The sequence below is a fragment of the Panthera pardus genome, unplaced genomic scaffold, assembly GCF_024362965.1.
Source record: "Panthera pardus isolate Hobbes unplaced genomic scaffold, ASM2436296v1 HiC_scaffold_20, whole genome shotgun sequence".
Classification (NCBI taxonomy): domain Eukaryota; kingdom Metazoa; phylum Chordata; class Mammalia; order Carnivora; family Felidae; genus Panthera; species Panthera pardus.
In genome coordinates, this window is record NW_026526766.1 from 55,040,831 (window position 1) to 55,055,634 (window position 14,804).

A 14,804-nucleotide genomic window follows, 5' to 3' on the forward strand; every position below is an offset into this window, starting at 1 on the left:
GAGGGAGACACAGAATCGGAAGCAGGCTCCAGGCTCTGAGCCATCAGCCCAGAGCCCGACGCGGGGCTCGAACTCACAAACTGCGAGATCGTGACCTGAGCTGAAGTCAGACGCTTAACGGACTAAGCCACCCAGGCGCCCCTGCTTTCATTTTAAATGGTATGGCTTCTCTTCTTGTGATTCCTATTAAATCCAAACTTGTTCATTAAATACACATGCAAGCATCTCATTGCTTCATTATGTCTTTAGTAGTAATGGCCAACGATTTAAATATTGAAATACGTACCACTATATTTTATAACAAAATTTTCCTGTGTATGAGGCATTATATTTTTTCATTATCTATATGAGTAGATGATATTATCTATGAATTTCAGGATACCAAAGGGAATGTTACCAAATATGTGGAGGGCCTTGAGCCTAATAGTACTTAAGAAGATGTAGGGAAGATCTCCATCACAAATAATTCCAACATGACTCCAATCTCTTATTATTTTTCTTACTCCTTTTTTAACCTTAGAAAGATATTCTAGAAAATAATACTTATTTTGAAAAAGAAACATTTATGTAAAGTGAGGCAATTCCTTTGGTTTCACTTCTGTTTCTTTTTATTCAGTCAATTACAGGTACAATTAAGTTAGTTCTTTTTCCTCTATAAAAATAGCATGTATTATAATGATCCCATTTTTATGACAACACAGGTCCACAATTCCTTCCTAAAATTCTGAAATCTAAAAAGTTGTGAAAATTAAAGGTGTTTTATAAGTCACTTGGCAGCACAGTGTGTCCTGAATTTAAATAAGGCTACTTGCAGTTTTTTAAACGTCTCTTAGTGTGAATATTCATATGCAGAAATGTTAACATTTAATTATGGAGTACTGCCTAGATCCTGCTGAGAGATATTATAAGATATACAGCATATAAACCATATTATCTTTCCAAAATATAAAAAATTCTAAATTCCAAAATATGTCTAGCCTCAGTATTTTCAGAAAAAGTGTTGTGAACCTGTCCTACCTATCTATGTATCTGTCTAATCTCTTATTATATATATATACATATATGTAAAGGCTCTTTGAAGTGAGAGTTAACATCATCCATCATCTAGGTGATAGGATTTGGACTAATATTTTATTCTCTTCATTCTTCTGCATCATTAAAATTTTTCATAAGCATGAAAAAAATTTTTTTGAATTTCAAGATGAAAAGTTACAGTAGTTAAAAGTGCAAATATCAGTTATCTGAAAAATTGACTTATATGGAAAAATTCAATCTCTGATAATTCTGATTTCAGAGAAATAAAAATTGCTTCAAAACCAAAGAAAAAAGAGACGTGTGGGGCAGCGAGGGGTGAGAGGGTGCACATAAACTGTATTCTTTCTGTACCGCTTACTGCTTAAATCCCTGGCGCCAAGAGGCCTGTTTCAAGTCAGAACTTATTTGTGGCTGTGTGTGGTTTATGCACCCACAACATCAGGTCACCAGACACGTTTCTTAAGAAATGAAATTTTATTACAGTTAGCAGCCTCATCCTTTACACCTTTTACATCCTTTACACTAAGAAGTGTGTTGGATTTTTAATCTCTGATTAACAGTCAACATCCCTCGCATCACACATGCTCTTCATCCACGTCTCCTCTATAATAACAGATTTGAAATTGGCATTTTCATTACTGTATCATAAAACTGTAATCTGTACCAACTAGGAAGGTTTTTCCTCCCAAACTAGCTGTTTACGTAAGTCTCCTATAACCCAAGTGTATAACCCATCAATTTCCATATTCTTTTCACCCCCAAAGCATAAGATTTAAAATCTTGCTGATCTCTTATTAGCAAAATTATAAACTTTAACAGTTACTAAAGATCAATTTGTCCAGGAAATTTTCACAACACAGACAACTTCTAACCTCTAAACCAAGCAGCTGGGCAGTTGTATTCAACAGAAAGCTTCCCATATTCCCCTCAAGGCCTAGTTTACAGCCTCCTAGACCTGATTTCTGGTGAACATATGGCCTAGGGTACCACCAAGGGAAATCCCAGTCTACTGATCATGTCCCCTTTCCAGAAAGCTAGCTCTTCCCAAAAGTCCTTGTCTCCAAAGTCAATCCCCGTAATCCAGCAGAGGGCAGGCTGACCACAGAATAGCTGCCATTGAACTGATCTCGAGATGTTCAACTTGTTTTTAAGGAGGAGAGGTATAGGGGAGAGAGATCCTCATTCCAATGGGCAAATGAAATAGAAAACAAGATCAATATTTGAGTGCCAAAATGGGGTGAAAGATTTGTTCTTCCTATTAAACTAGATCAATTTGATCTGACATGGTAATAAGGCAAAGTCTAGAGAAAAATTATCATACAATTCTACCTGTGTGAGGCAGGACATGACTTACAAGTCTTCTAACTCAACCTTCACCTTTTTAATTCCCACCTCCTCCAGAGCAGCAATTCTCCACATCATCCATAATGAAGAACCACCTTCTTCCTCCTCCTCCTCCTCCTCCTCCTCCCCTTCTTCTTCTTCTTCTTCTTCTTCTTCTTCTTCTTTTTGTACACCTACTTGATTGAAGGTATTGAAGCCACCTGTTCCAACTTGGAGTAAAATGTGCTTTCCTGTAACTCCCAAAAAGCAAGCCTGTTCCCTTCAGAGATTGCAATGTGGCCCTGGCCCTAGAGTGAAAAGGGCAGTTCCTCAGGGGTGCATGGGTGGCTCAGTTGGTTGAGCCTCTGGCTCTTGATTTCAGCTCAAGTCATGATCCTAGGGTAGTGGGATCGAACCTTGCATTGGTCTCTGCCTTGAGCATGGATCCTGCTTAAGATTCTCTCTCTTCCCCTGTCCCCCTCCCCTGCTCTGCATTCTCTCTCTCTCTCTCTCAAATAAAAAATAAAAGGGCAGTTTTTCTGCATGGATTCATTTTTATCAGGGACAAAAATCTTTTCCAGAAACCCTTCCCCCTTCAGCTGATACATTGGCCAAGGTGGCAACATATGTCCGTTCTCAAACTGAGCATTTCCTGAGCATCCAAATACAATCACAGATCATCCAGCAAGAAAGAAGAGATGGAGCTAGTGGAATGACTGTTGTGTGGAGCTAGTGGTATGACAGCCAACCATATCCGCAGGGTCTGGTCTGTGAGGCTGGTAAGAGGCATTGAAGAGTCCCATCACACAGACAAGGAAGTGGAGAAGAGGAACTGAAGGGATCTACCCAGATCTCACAGTGAGTGAGTCCCAGCTTGTAAGAACTCATGCTGATTTCTGCCCCTTCCCTCCCTTCTCTGACCAACGTCCAAATCAGTGGCTGCAGATGCTGTCCTCAGTGGGCCAGCCAAGTCCAGGCTTATAGGACTAGAGAGAAGCATAAGGGGAAAGGTGCCTTCCTAGGCAGGCAAGGAAATGGGACTGACTTGGGGCAAAGAGAGTAGTTCTAGCCTGATGACATGATGCTTGGACAGGACCCGAGCCACGCATGCCTATCATGGAGGCACATTCTAAGGAAACAGCCTCACCCACAGCACCACCTAAAAGGGCAAACATAGGCAACCAGATTTTATAGCACGTGACTCCAATCTCCACCTCCATCTGAAATGATAGGACTAGAAGTAGATACCATACCCAAGAGCAGATTTACCATAGCCTGACTGGCATCCTATGACTTAAACTGGCTCAAAAAAGATGAGTTGAGCCAGGCAGTTTTTCTCTCTGTCTCAGCATTATGACCTTGAAAATATAGAGAGATCTGTTGAAAGGTTCTAAGGGAGGGGGAACCATGAGATGAGGAAGAAAGAAGTGTGAGGCAGCTTTAGCTGAGAGAGAAAAAAGATATTTAGCTGAGGGAAGGAACACCAGTGAGTATATACGGTGAGCCTGGAGCACACACCTGAAATATGTTGAGCGGTGTTAATGAAGGAACTCTGGAGCAGTGAGCCTTGAACCCCACCTTGCTGCTGAGGATGCTGAAGTGACCTCTGAGCCGTAGAGAAACTCCATTTCCAGATTCTAAAAGGCCTGCACCATAGTGCCTGTATTTAGATGGCTAAGCTTCCATCTCTTTCTTTTAGCCAACTTCTATCCTTGAATAACTCCACCTTTGCTTGAGGTAGCTTGTGGGAGGCTTCTTGCTTGCAGAGCCTAAGCAATACACACCATTAGAATGAGAGCAGCAGTGTTGAGAGTAGTTAAGAGCCCAGACTGCCTGGGCTGGAATCCCAGCTCTGCCACTTACCAGCTATGTGACTTTAGGCAAGTTACTTAACTTCTCTGTGCCTTGTCTCTTCATCTGTAAAATAAGGATAAAGATAGTACCTACCTCAAAGGTTATGAGAATTAGGGGCACCTGGGTGGCTCAGTCAGTTAAGTGTCTGACTTCAGCTCATGTCATGGTCATGAGTTTGAGCCCCGCATGTGGCTCTATGGTGACAGCTCAGAGCCTGGAGCCTGCTTCAGATTCTGTGTCTCCCTCTCTCTCTGCCCCTCCCACACTCATGCTCTGTCTCTCTCTGTCTCAAAAATAAACATTAAAACAAAGGTTACAAGAACTAAATAAGTTAATATTTATAAAACACTTAGAGAGGATTGCCTGGCATATACTAAACACTGAATAAGAGTTTGCAGTTACTATTATATACTATGAAGTAAAAGCCCTTCTTTGTGTTTCTTAACGCAGTAAGAAAAGTAATGCTGAAGGTCAAAATGAGGTCTAAAACTTGTTGGGGGCATCTGGGCGGCTCAGTCGGTTGAGCCTCCAGCTCTTGATTTCAGCACAGGTCGTGATCCCAGGGTCGTGGGATTGAGCCCCACATTGAGCCCCCAATGGGGCTCCACACTGGGTGTAGAGACCCTCTCTTTCTCTGTCAGCCCACTTACCCTCCCCCTTTCTAAAGTACAAAAAAGTTAAAAATTAAAAAATATACCCTTAAAATTTTAATTAATTAATTTAAAAAACTGGTTTGTTTTGGAGGGAGGGATTCTTTCCCTCTTTCATGAGATGGTGCTGTCACAGATCGGTTTGTTCCCACTCATGTGCCACCAGGTGGTGAATAGCTGTTGCCCATAATATTCCACTTTGTCTTTTTTAAAAAAATTTTTAGTTTATTTATTTTAATGTTTATTTATTTTTGAGAGAGAGAGAGAGAGAGTGCACACACCAGCGGGGGAGGGGCAGAGAGCTCGGGAAACACAGAATCCGAGGCTCTGAGCTGTCAGCATGGAACTGCACGTGGGGCTCGAACCCCCAAACTCCTGAACCGTGAGATTATGACCTGAGCCAAAGTCGGACGCCCAACCAACTGAGCCACCCAGTCGCCCCTAAAGTTTATTTCTTTAGAGAGAGAGCTTGCATGCATGCAAGAGGCACAGAGAGAGGGAGAGAGAGAGAATCCCAGGCATGCTCAGCACTGTCAGCACAGAGCCCAGTGTGGGGCCCCACACAGGACCAACGCAGGCCCAACGCAAGCCCTGAACCCATGAACCTCGAGATCATGACCGGAACCAAAACCAAGAGTCCGGCTGCTTAACCGGATGAGTCACTCAGGGGGCCCTTCCACTTTGTCTTGATGCTTGGAATCCCTGTCTGTGTCACTGCTGGCCAAGTCAGCTTCTGTGACCCAATGCCACAAGAGAGTGTGTGGCCAGCACCTCCTCTATTTATACAGAAAGGGTTCTTCCCACAAGCCTGGGGGCTTGGATGGGAGGCCAGGGTTGGAGAGCCCAGTTCCCTACACCAAAGACTTGTTAGCACTTGTGGTTTCCAGAGGCTTCCTTTAGCATGTCTTTGATCTAGTATCTGTGCAAATAGAATCAACAGGGCCAAGCCAGGATGAGCCCCAGCAGCTTCATGTACTTCCCCACAGGGACTTCCCACTGTTGTCCTTTTTTGTAAGTAACATCGCTGATCTCCTCACCCAGGCTACTTTCCTCCAACCTCCAGGGACTCCTGGGCATTATACACCTGGAATACTTGGCCTTTCTTTACATCGAGGGGAAGGTTCTAGCTCCATTCCCCATATTATTCCTGCTCATAAAGTAGATCAGGATTCCCCACCATTCTCCAAATGCAATGGACACCTTTTGGGTCGTCTGGCCAACTCACAATTCTCCTTTCTTTCTGAGGTGCTCCAGCGACCCTCAGCAGCGGGCCTGCTGCAGTCACATTTCACAAGGTATTTCTCTTCCCACCGTACCTAAGTGGCCCCCCTGGTGGACACCGACCCAAGCTAAGCTGATAGGATTTTCTCTCCCAAGTATTAAGGGTTGATCAAAATATTCTAGTTCCAACTGGCTGGTATGCTGAGGAGTTGCAGGTGGCCACTTTCTCTGCATGAGTGGGAAGCAAAGAAAGTCAGGCTGCAGAGAAAAAAATGAAACCAGCTGCATAGAGAAAAAGATGAGAGCCACAAAGAGTGGTCTCTGGGTTTCTGATGGCTTTTTTTCCTCACCAAACTCTCTGTGGTAAGGACTATTAATATCCCATTTTACAGATGAGGGAACTGAGGCACAGAATCATGACATTATCCAGGTGTTATGACATGAGCTCCTGGATCTAGGTGTTCCTAAAAATAATACAATGTGGGGCATCCTAGTTGTGTGAGCTGGAAAAGGATCCTTTTTTGCCTCCTTAGGCTGGTTGAGTTGGGATTCTGTCACACTTGATTAAAGAGTACTGACAAAAGAGAATAGAGATGGATTCTTTATTCTCTATGTGAGATATCTCTAACTGAGATCCTTTTGGGTGGATCTAGACTTGGATGTGAGGAAGGATACCCAAGGTACAGAAAAAGAGGATGAGAATGGGTGCAGCTGCAGACAAGTTGTGGGGGGGAGCTGGAAAGGGGGGAAGCTTAACCTCAGGGTTTTTTGTGGGTTTTCTTTTTTTTTTTTTCCTGTGAGGAGATCAACTGAAGCACTTGCAATGGGGCAAAGATTTCAACTGAACAAAGGAATCGCTTGTAAATAGGAGAAGAAAGGCCATTTGTATCAGGTAGAGGAATCCCCAGCTGTGGTTACAGGTGGTAAACTTTATTTAGGTAAACTCATCCACCCAACTGTATATGATTTTTCTCCAGTAAGACTCAACTACAGTCCTGAGGATTAGCTGGGTGGGGTAAAAGTGGGAGATTAGGACACTAACCTGAGGCACTGAGGAGAGAGTAGTGGAAGCGATACACCTGGAGGCCAAGGCTGAAGGGGAAAGAGAGCCATGAAAGGCTGGTAGCCCCAATAATGTGGAAGACACATGTGGTGAGGGTCAGAGCATGGAAGAACTGAAGACAGGGCATGTCAGAACCTGGAACATTGGATCTTGAGACTTCTGAGGTGGAGCCCTTCTCACTGATGACAGGATTCAGGATAGGACTACAAGAGGGAGTGGATAAAGTAGAGTCAAGAAGAAAAGTTCAAAGGGAAGAAGTCATGGAATGCGGGGGCTAAATATATATAAACATATAGACTTAGAACACATGCAAATATATATCAGATACACCCAGAAACATGATACAAATATGCATGCAGATATGCATGGGCACACAGCACAGGCAGGCACACACTAATTCACGGATACAGGACACAAAACAGACCTTCCCCTCACGCCTCTCAGCATACCACACTGACAGGCACACACCCAGGAATGCAGGGACACACACACACACACACACACACACACACACACACACAGATGTGAAATGCATATACAGAGGCACATATAATCATGTGACAAACACGGAAACTTTGACACATATGCACACCACGGCACTGTGACTTAAGGGAGTAGGTTTTTCCCCTGGGTATTGTTTTTCCTGTTGAATTTGGCCCCTGTAGTACCCACGTGGCTCAGCCCCCTTTCTTAGAAAAAAGAAACCTGAAGCCTCGCCCAAGTTAGAAACAAAGGCCCTGGCACAGCTCAGCCCTGGCTCACCAACCAGGATGTCTGCCCCTACCTTTGTCTCCCTGGAACTGGAGTCCTGGCTCAAATGCTGCCCCCAGAGACTCTCAGCCAATGGAAACAGAGCCTCCCCAGCCACAGGGTAGCCCTGGGACAATTGGCTCAGGCTGGGCAGACAAGCTCTGACATCCACTGCCTCTGCCTTCCCCAACCCAAGCATCTCTTTCTCAGTCAGGCCAACTTGATCCCACACAGTGGCCTACTGAGGAAAAGGATCAAAGGTGAAGAGGGGTGAGGCTGGGAAGACAGATAGGAATTAAGGCTTCACCCAGAGGAAAATGGGGAGCCGAGGAATATTATTACTAAGTGAGACATTGGCATGTTTACATTTGCACTTTAGAGCTCTCAACACTTGTATTCATACTTGGCACATAATATATATGAAAGGCCTGTAGGAGGGGTTGGGAACTGGTGACCCTAATGGTAGGGACCTCAGGAGAATCAGATCAGGTAAAAGTGAATGGAGGCTTAATCTAGGGCCAAGCATGGTACTGGAATGAGTAAAAGAAGAAATGAAAGTGACTAAGAGATGTGATAAGAAAGACTAGCTAGAGCTGGACCATGGGACTGGCAGGGCTCATGGGCTTTGACTGAGGCTAATTAAAACACCACTATGAGGCAGACATAGAAAACCACCTTGTTAATTTCACTGTCATATGGGTATAAAATATACTTATCATGAGGATAGCAAATATATATATCATCATACATTCCCAGCAGCTTACAAACATGCTCTAGTATCTCTTACTCTTAAAATGCTTGTTTGACCAACATCATTCCTCTTCACCTCCTACCTCATTTTTCTTCTTTCCTGCATAGCCACATTTCTAGAAAGATTGTCCCCAAATGCTGTTTCTACCTCCTCACCCCATTCACTCTTAACTTATTCCAATCTGACTTTCATTTCTACCATTCCACAAAGTGTGCTTATGTCAAGGTCACTGGTGACTCCCATGTTGCTAAATCCAACAAGCACATCTAGGTCCTCGTCTTGAGAATTAAAGTTCAGAAGGTTAAGTAGCTTTCACTTCTTGTAATTTGGCCCATCCGCCCCCCTACTGAGGAGAACTGGAAAATATAAAACAAATCTGCCAGAAGGCATAGAAGAGATAATAAATTAGTGTTGGGCCCACTTTTCCCCTGAGGGATATTTGTCAATGCCAAAGAGGATGACCAAAAGACAAATGGCTTTTTTGAACACAGGGCAGGGATTAGAGTTTATGAGTGGCCAGAATGGGGAGCCCTGATGAACCTCTCTTGGTTAATATACTGAAAGGCTGAACCTTAAAAATAAGGCTGAATTAGAAGTAGATAGGCCCTCCTCACAGGGCTCAGTTTCAAATAATCTCAATCCTCAAAATTGGAAAATATTAATTCTAGAATGTCAGTAACCAAGAGCCTGGCAGAAGCAAGTTTCGGTAATCCTTCCTGAAAGAAGACAACTTAGGCCTCAAATTATTGCTATAAACAATTTTTTGCATTGTGTTTTGCAAATAAAATGGCCCATGTACAGGCAATAGAGCATAAATGAAAATCAACAAAAACAAGAGACAATAGAAACAACTCCACGGGGTATCCAAATATTGGAATTATAAGACACAGACTTTAAAGTAACTATATTTACCGTATTACCATGTTCAAAGGGAAGATTGAGAGTTTCAATGGAGGACTGGGAACAATAAAAAAGAACTGAATGGAAATTTCAGAACTAAAGATCTAATAATAAGAAGAAATCATGGATAGATTTACCAATTCATTTGACAAGCTAAAGAGAAAACTCATGAAGCGGAAAATAAGTCCTTAAAAATTAGTTAGAAAAAAGTACAGGAAAATAAAAGTTTTGAAAGTACAAAAGAGAGGAATAATTCATAAAGAGGTTAATGAAAAGATCTAACAACGAGTAATTCAAATTCAAGAAAGAAGAGACAGGGGCGCCTGAGTGGCTCAGCCAGTGAAGCATCCGACTTCAGCTCAGGTAGTGATCTCTCTGTTTGTGAGTTCGAATCTCACATAGGGCTCTGTGCTGACAGCTCAGAGCCTGGAGCCTGCTTTGGATTCTGTGTCTCCCGCTTTCTCTGCCTCTTCCCTGCTCGTGCTCTGTCTCTCTCAAAACTAAGTAAACATTAAAAATAAAAATAAAAAAGAAGAAGAGACAGCAAAACTTGAAGGGTTAATGGCTGAAAACTTTCCAAAAAGGAAGGAGGCATCAAGCCAGGTATGCAAGAAGTCCTGGAAACCCAAATAGGTTAAATAAAAAGAAAACCCATGCCTAGTCACATCACAGAAAAGCCAATCAAAACCAGTGACAAAGAGAAAATCTTAAAAGCATCCAGAGGGAAAAAAGATACATAACCTTAAAAAAGAAGAAAAAAAAATTATTCTCATAAGAAACAATGAAACCAGTAGACAATGGAATTATATCTTAAAGGCACTGAAGGAGTATAACTGACAAATTCAATTCTATATCCAGTGAAAATATCCTTCAAGAATAAAGGTGAGATTCTGATTCAGAAAATTATAAATAAAAACATATGAAACAATTGGAGGAATTTGAACACTGACTGAATAATTGATATTAAGGAATTTTATTATTATTTGGTTTTTTAAAAAGAGTATTATCCTTCAGTGATAGATAGTAAATATTTACAGATGAAAAGTTTACAGATGAAACATTAGGATATCAGATATATGCTTTGAAATAATCTGAGACTGGGTGGGGATAGGTGGAGTGAAACAAATGGAGTACATGTGGATAATTATTGAAGTTTAATTATGGGCACAGAAGTTCATTACACCGGCCTCTCTATTTTTGCACTTGTTTGGAATTTTGCGTTCTAAAAGTTTTATCCAGAAAGAATGAAGGTGAAATAAAGACATTTTCAGACAAATAGAAAAAGAAAATCTGCTACCAAGTGAGCCACACTGAAAATGTTGTTCAGGCAAAAGGAAAATGATTCCAGATGGAAGCTTGAAAATGCAGAAAAGAATGTAAGGCAATGAAAATGGTAAATATGTGGATAAACTCAGATTGATACTGACTGTAAAACAATACCAATAATAATTTCTTGTGAGGCTTTAAAAAAAATTTAATGTTTACTTTTGAGAGAGAGACAGAGCATGTGGGGGGGAAGGGCAGAGAGAGGAGACATAGAATCTGAAGCAGGTTCCAGGCTCTGAGCTATCAGCACAGAACCCAACATGGGGCTCGAACTCACAAACCATGAGATCATGACCTGAGCCAAAGTTGGACACTTAACCATCTGAGACACCCAGGTGCCCCTGTCAGGAGGTTTTAAATATAGTGAAATTGAAATGCATGACAACAACAACATAGAAGTCAAGAAGGCATAAAAGGAGTTGAAGTGTTCCAAGGTTCTTGCGTTGTTCTGGAAAAAGGTAAATTCCTATTAGTCTTCAAAAAATCAAGGATTGATTTGGTAATCCCTCTAAATAACTACTAAAAAAATAGTAAAAGAATGCATAATTTCCAAGCCAACAGAGGGGAAACATTGAAAAGTTAAAAATATATAATCAATTAAAAAAATAGGTCAAGGAAGGAGAGAAAAATGAATATAGTTGCATGTGAGACAAATAGAAAACACTTCATAAAGTGATAGATTTAGGGATGCCTGGATGGCTCAAGTGGGCGAGTGGCCAACTTGTGATTTCGGCTCAAGTCATGATCTCATGGTCACAAGATCAAGCCCGGCATCCAGCTCTGCACTGGGTGTGGCACCTGCTTAAGATTCTCTCTCTCCCTTTCCCCCTCCCTCTGTCCCTCCCTAGCTCACGCTTGTGGCCCCCGACCATCTCTCAAATACAAGGGGAAAAAAGCATTAGGTTTAGACTGAAATATATCAATAATTACTCCAAATATAAATGGAAAAAATTCTCCAGTTAAGATACAAAGATTTTTAGATTGGGTTTAAAAACAACTATATGCTATTTATAAGAGACACAGGTAAGACATAAGGATACAGAAAAGTTTAAAGGATGGAAAACTATAGAACAAGAAGATTCTAACCAAAAGAAAGCAGATGTAGCTATATCAATATCAGAGAAAGTAGGTTTGCTCAGACCTTTTAAAGTGTACAACTTAATAATTTATTTTTAGTATACTCACAAGATATGCAACTATCACCGCTATCTAATCGCCAGATGGAGTTGACTTCAAGGCAAAAGCTGTAAACCAAGAAAATATAATAATTCTAAATTTGGAAGCTTCTAATAATATAGCCTCAAAACATGAAAGGTAGGAATCAGTAGAATTACAAGAATAACCAGAAAAATGCACAATCATAGTGCAATATTTTTAACAAGTAAAGGGTATAGAAGAATTGATATCTAACATTTATTAAGGCTATGTAATATTTGAACTATACAATTAGCAAATTTGACCTAATGGGCATACACAGAATACTGTCCTCCAAAATTCTGACTACATTGTCTTTTTATGCATAGAAGAACATTTGCAAAAGTTGACCATATTCTGGGCCACAAAGGAAGAAGTCTCAATAAATTTCAAAGGATCGATATCATACTGAGGATGATTTCTGCTTACAATGAAATTGAACTAGAAAGCCATAACAAACAAAACGTCTGATACGTTTTGAAACCCCACGTACTGATTAAAAATTTAGGAGCTTCTTGGGGGCTCCTGGGTGGCTCAGTCGGTTGAGCGTCTGACTTCAGCTCAGGTCATGATCTCACCGTCCATGGGTTTGAGCCCCGCGGCAGGCTCTGTGCTGTCGGCTCAGAGCCTGGAGCCTGCTTCGGATTCTGTGTCTCCCTCTCTTTCTGCCCCTCCCCCACTTGTGCTCTGTCTCTATCTGTTTCTCAAAAATGAATAAATGTAAAAAAAAAAAATTTTTTTTAAGTGTAGGAGCTTCCTGGGTGTGGCTACAGTACACAAAGGGCAGGGAGAGACAGAAGAAAAAGTCAGACCACTCCAGATTGGTAAGTGGCAGTTTGAATAAGCAAGGAGATTTATTTATGAGACTTGTCTTAGGCCAGTTCAAAAGGAGTAGATTTCTGCACCCATATGCCAAATCTTAAAGTTTATGTGGAAGCTTGCTCGTGGGTTTGGGCTCTGCAACGGGCCCTGTGCTGACAGCTCAGAGCCTGGAACCTGCTTCTGATTCTGTGTCTCCCTCTGTCTCTGCCCCTACCCGACTCGTGGTCTGTCTCTGTCTCTCAAAAATAAATAAAACGTTAAAAAAAAAAAGTTTATGTAGAGGCTTTATCTGGGTTTAGTCATGTATACTGTCCAGATTGTCTCAGCCAACACCTTAATTTCTCAAGGCTATGTCCTTGCAACAGCATCCACTGTTGGAATAGTAGGCTCAAGTGTGCATTCCAAGGACAGGGGAGAGGGTGAGGAGTCTCTGATTGCCCACGTCCAACTTGTGAATCAACTGGCAGTCACATGACCATATCTCCACATATGGTAGGACATTTAAAAAGTACATTTTTTTTTTAGGGCTTAGTTGTTTTTGGTGTTTTGTGTTTTTTTTAGCTTTTCTTTCTTTCTTCCTTGCTCTCTTTTTTAAAGAGAGAGAGATCATGAGCAGGGGAGAGGGGCAAAGGAAGAGGGAGAGAGAAAGAATCTCAAGCAGGCTCCATGCTCAGCATGGAGCTTGACACAGGACTCAATCCCACAACCCTGGGATCATGACCTGAGTCAATATCAAGAGTTGGGCACTCAACCAACTGAGCCACACAGGTACCCCTAAAAAGTATATTTCTATGTCATCACTGGATGAAAGAAAAAAAGTCTATTGGAATTAGAAAAAAATTTTTAAGTAGAAACTATATAGTAAGAAACATGACACATAAAATTGTAAAATACAATTAAATATGTGCTTAGAGGGAAATTTATAAATGAATGTATTTAAATATATATCAAGAGCTAAGCTTTCATCTCAAACCATGAGAAGAAAAGAAAATTATACCCAAATAAAGTAGAAGGAAATTTTAAAAATTAGATCAGAAATGAATGAAATGGAAATAAAGTACAATAGAACCAAACCCAAAATGTTTTTCCTTGAACAGACTTATATAAGATTGAAATGAAAAGGAAAAATAACTCCTTCAGAGATATGAAAACCTGAAGAGGATTTTATGAGAAGGAAAATTACCTGCCAATCTCATTTATGAATATAAATGTAAAAATCCAAAACAACAGATTAATCAACCAAATCTTGCAGTATGTAAAAAGGTTAATAGATAATGACTAAATTGGTTCTGTTCTAGGGAATGCAAGGTTGGTTTAAGATTTGAAAACCAATTCAAGCAATTCACCTCCATTAAAATAATAAGGGAGGGGTGCCTGGGTGGCTCAGTTAGTTGAGTGTCCAATTCTTGATTTGGGCTCAGGTCATGATCTCACAGTTCATGAGATTGAGCCCCACATTGGGCTCTGTGCTGGCAACACAGAGTCCGCTTGGGATTCTCTCTCTCCTTCCCTCTGCCCCTCCCCCTCTGGCCCATGCACCTCTCTCTCTCTCAAAATAAATACACATTTAAAAAAAAATAAGGGAGAAAAATCACATCATCACTTTAATAGATGCTAAAAAAAATTAATAAGGGGCACCTGGGTGGCTCAGTTGGTTAGGTGACTGACTTCGGCTCAGGTCATGATCTCACAGTTTGTGAGTTCGAGCCCCACGTCAGGCTCTGTGCTGACAGCTCAGAACCTGGAGCCTGCTTCGGATTCTGTGTCTCCCCCTCTCTCTGTCCCTTCCCCTGCTCACACTCCGTGCCTGCCTCTCTGTCTCTCAATGATAAATAAACGTTAAAAGAAATTTAAAAAAAAACTTAATGAAATTCAACATCAATTCATAATTAGGGGAAATAACCTCTTAGCAAAA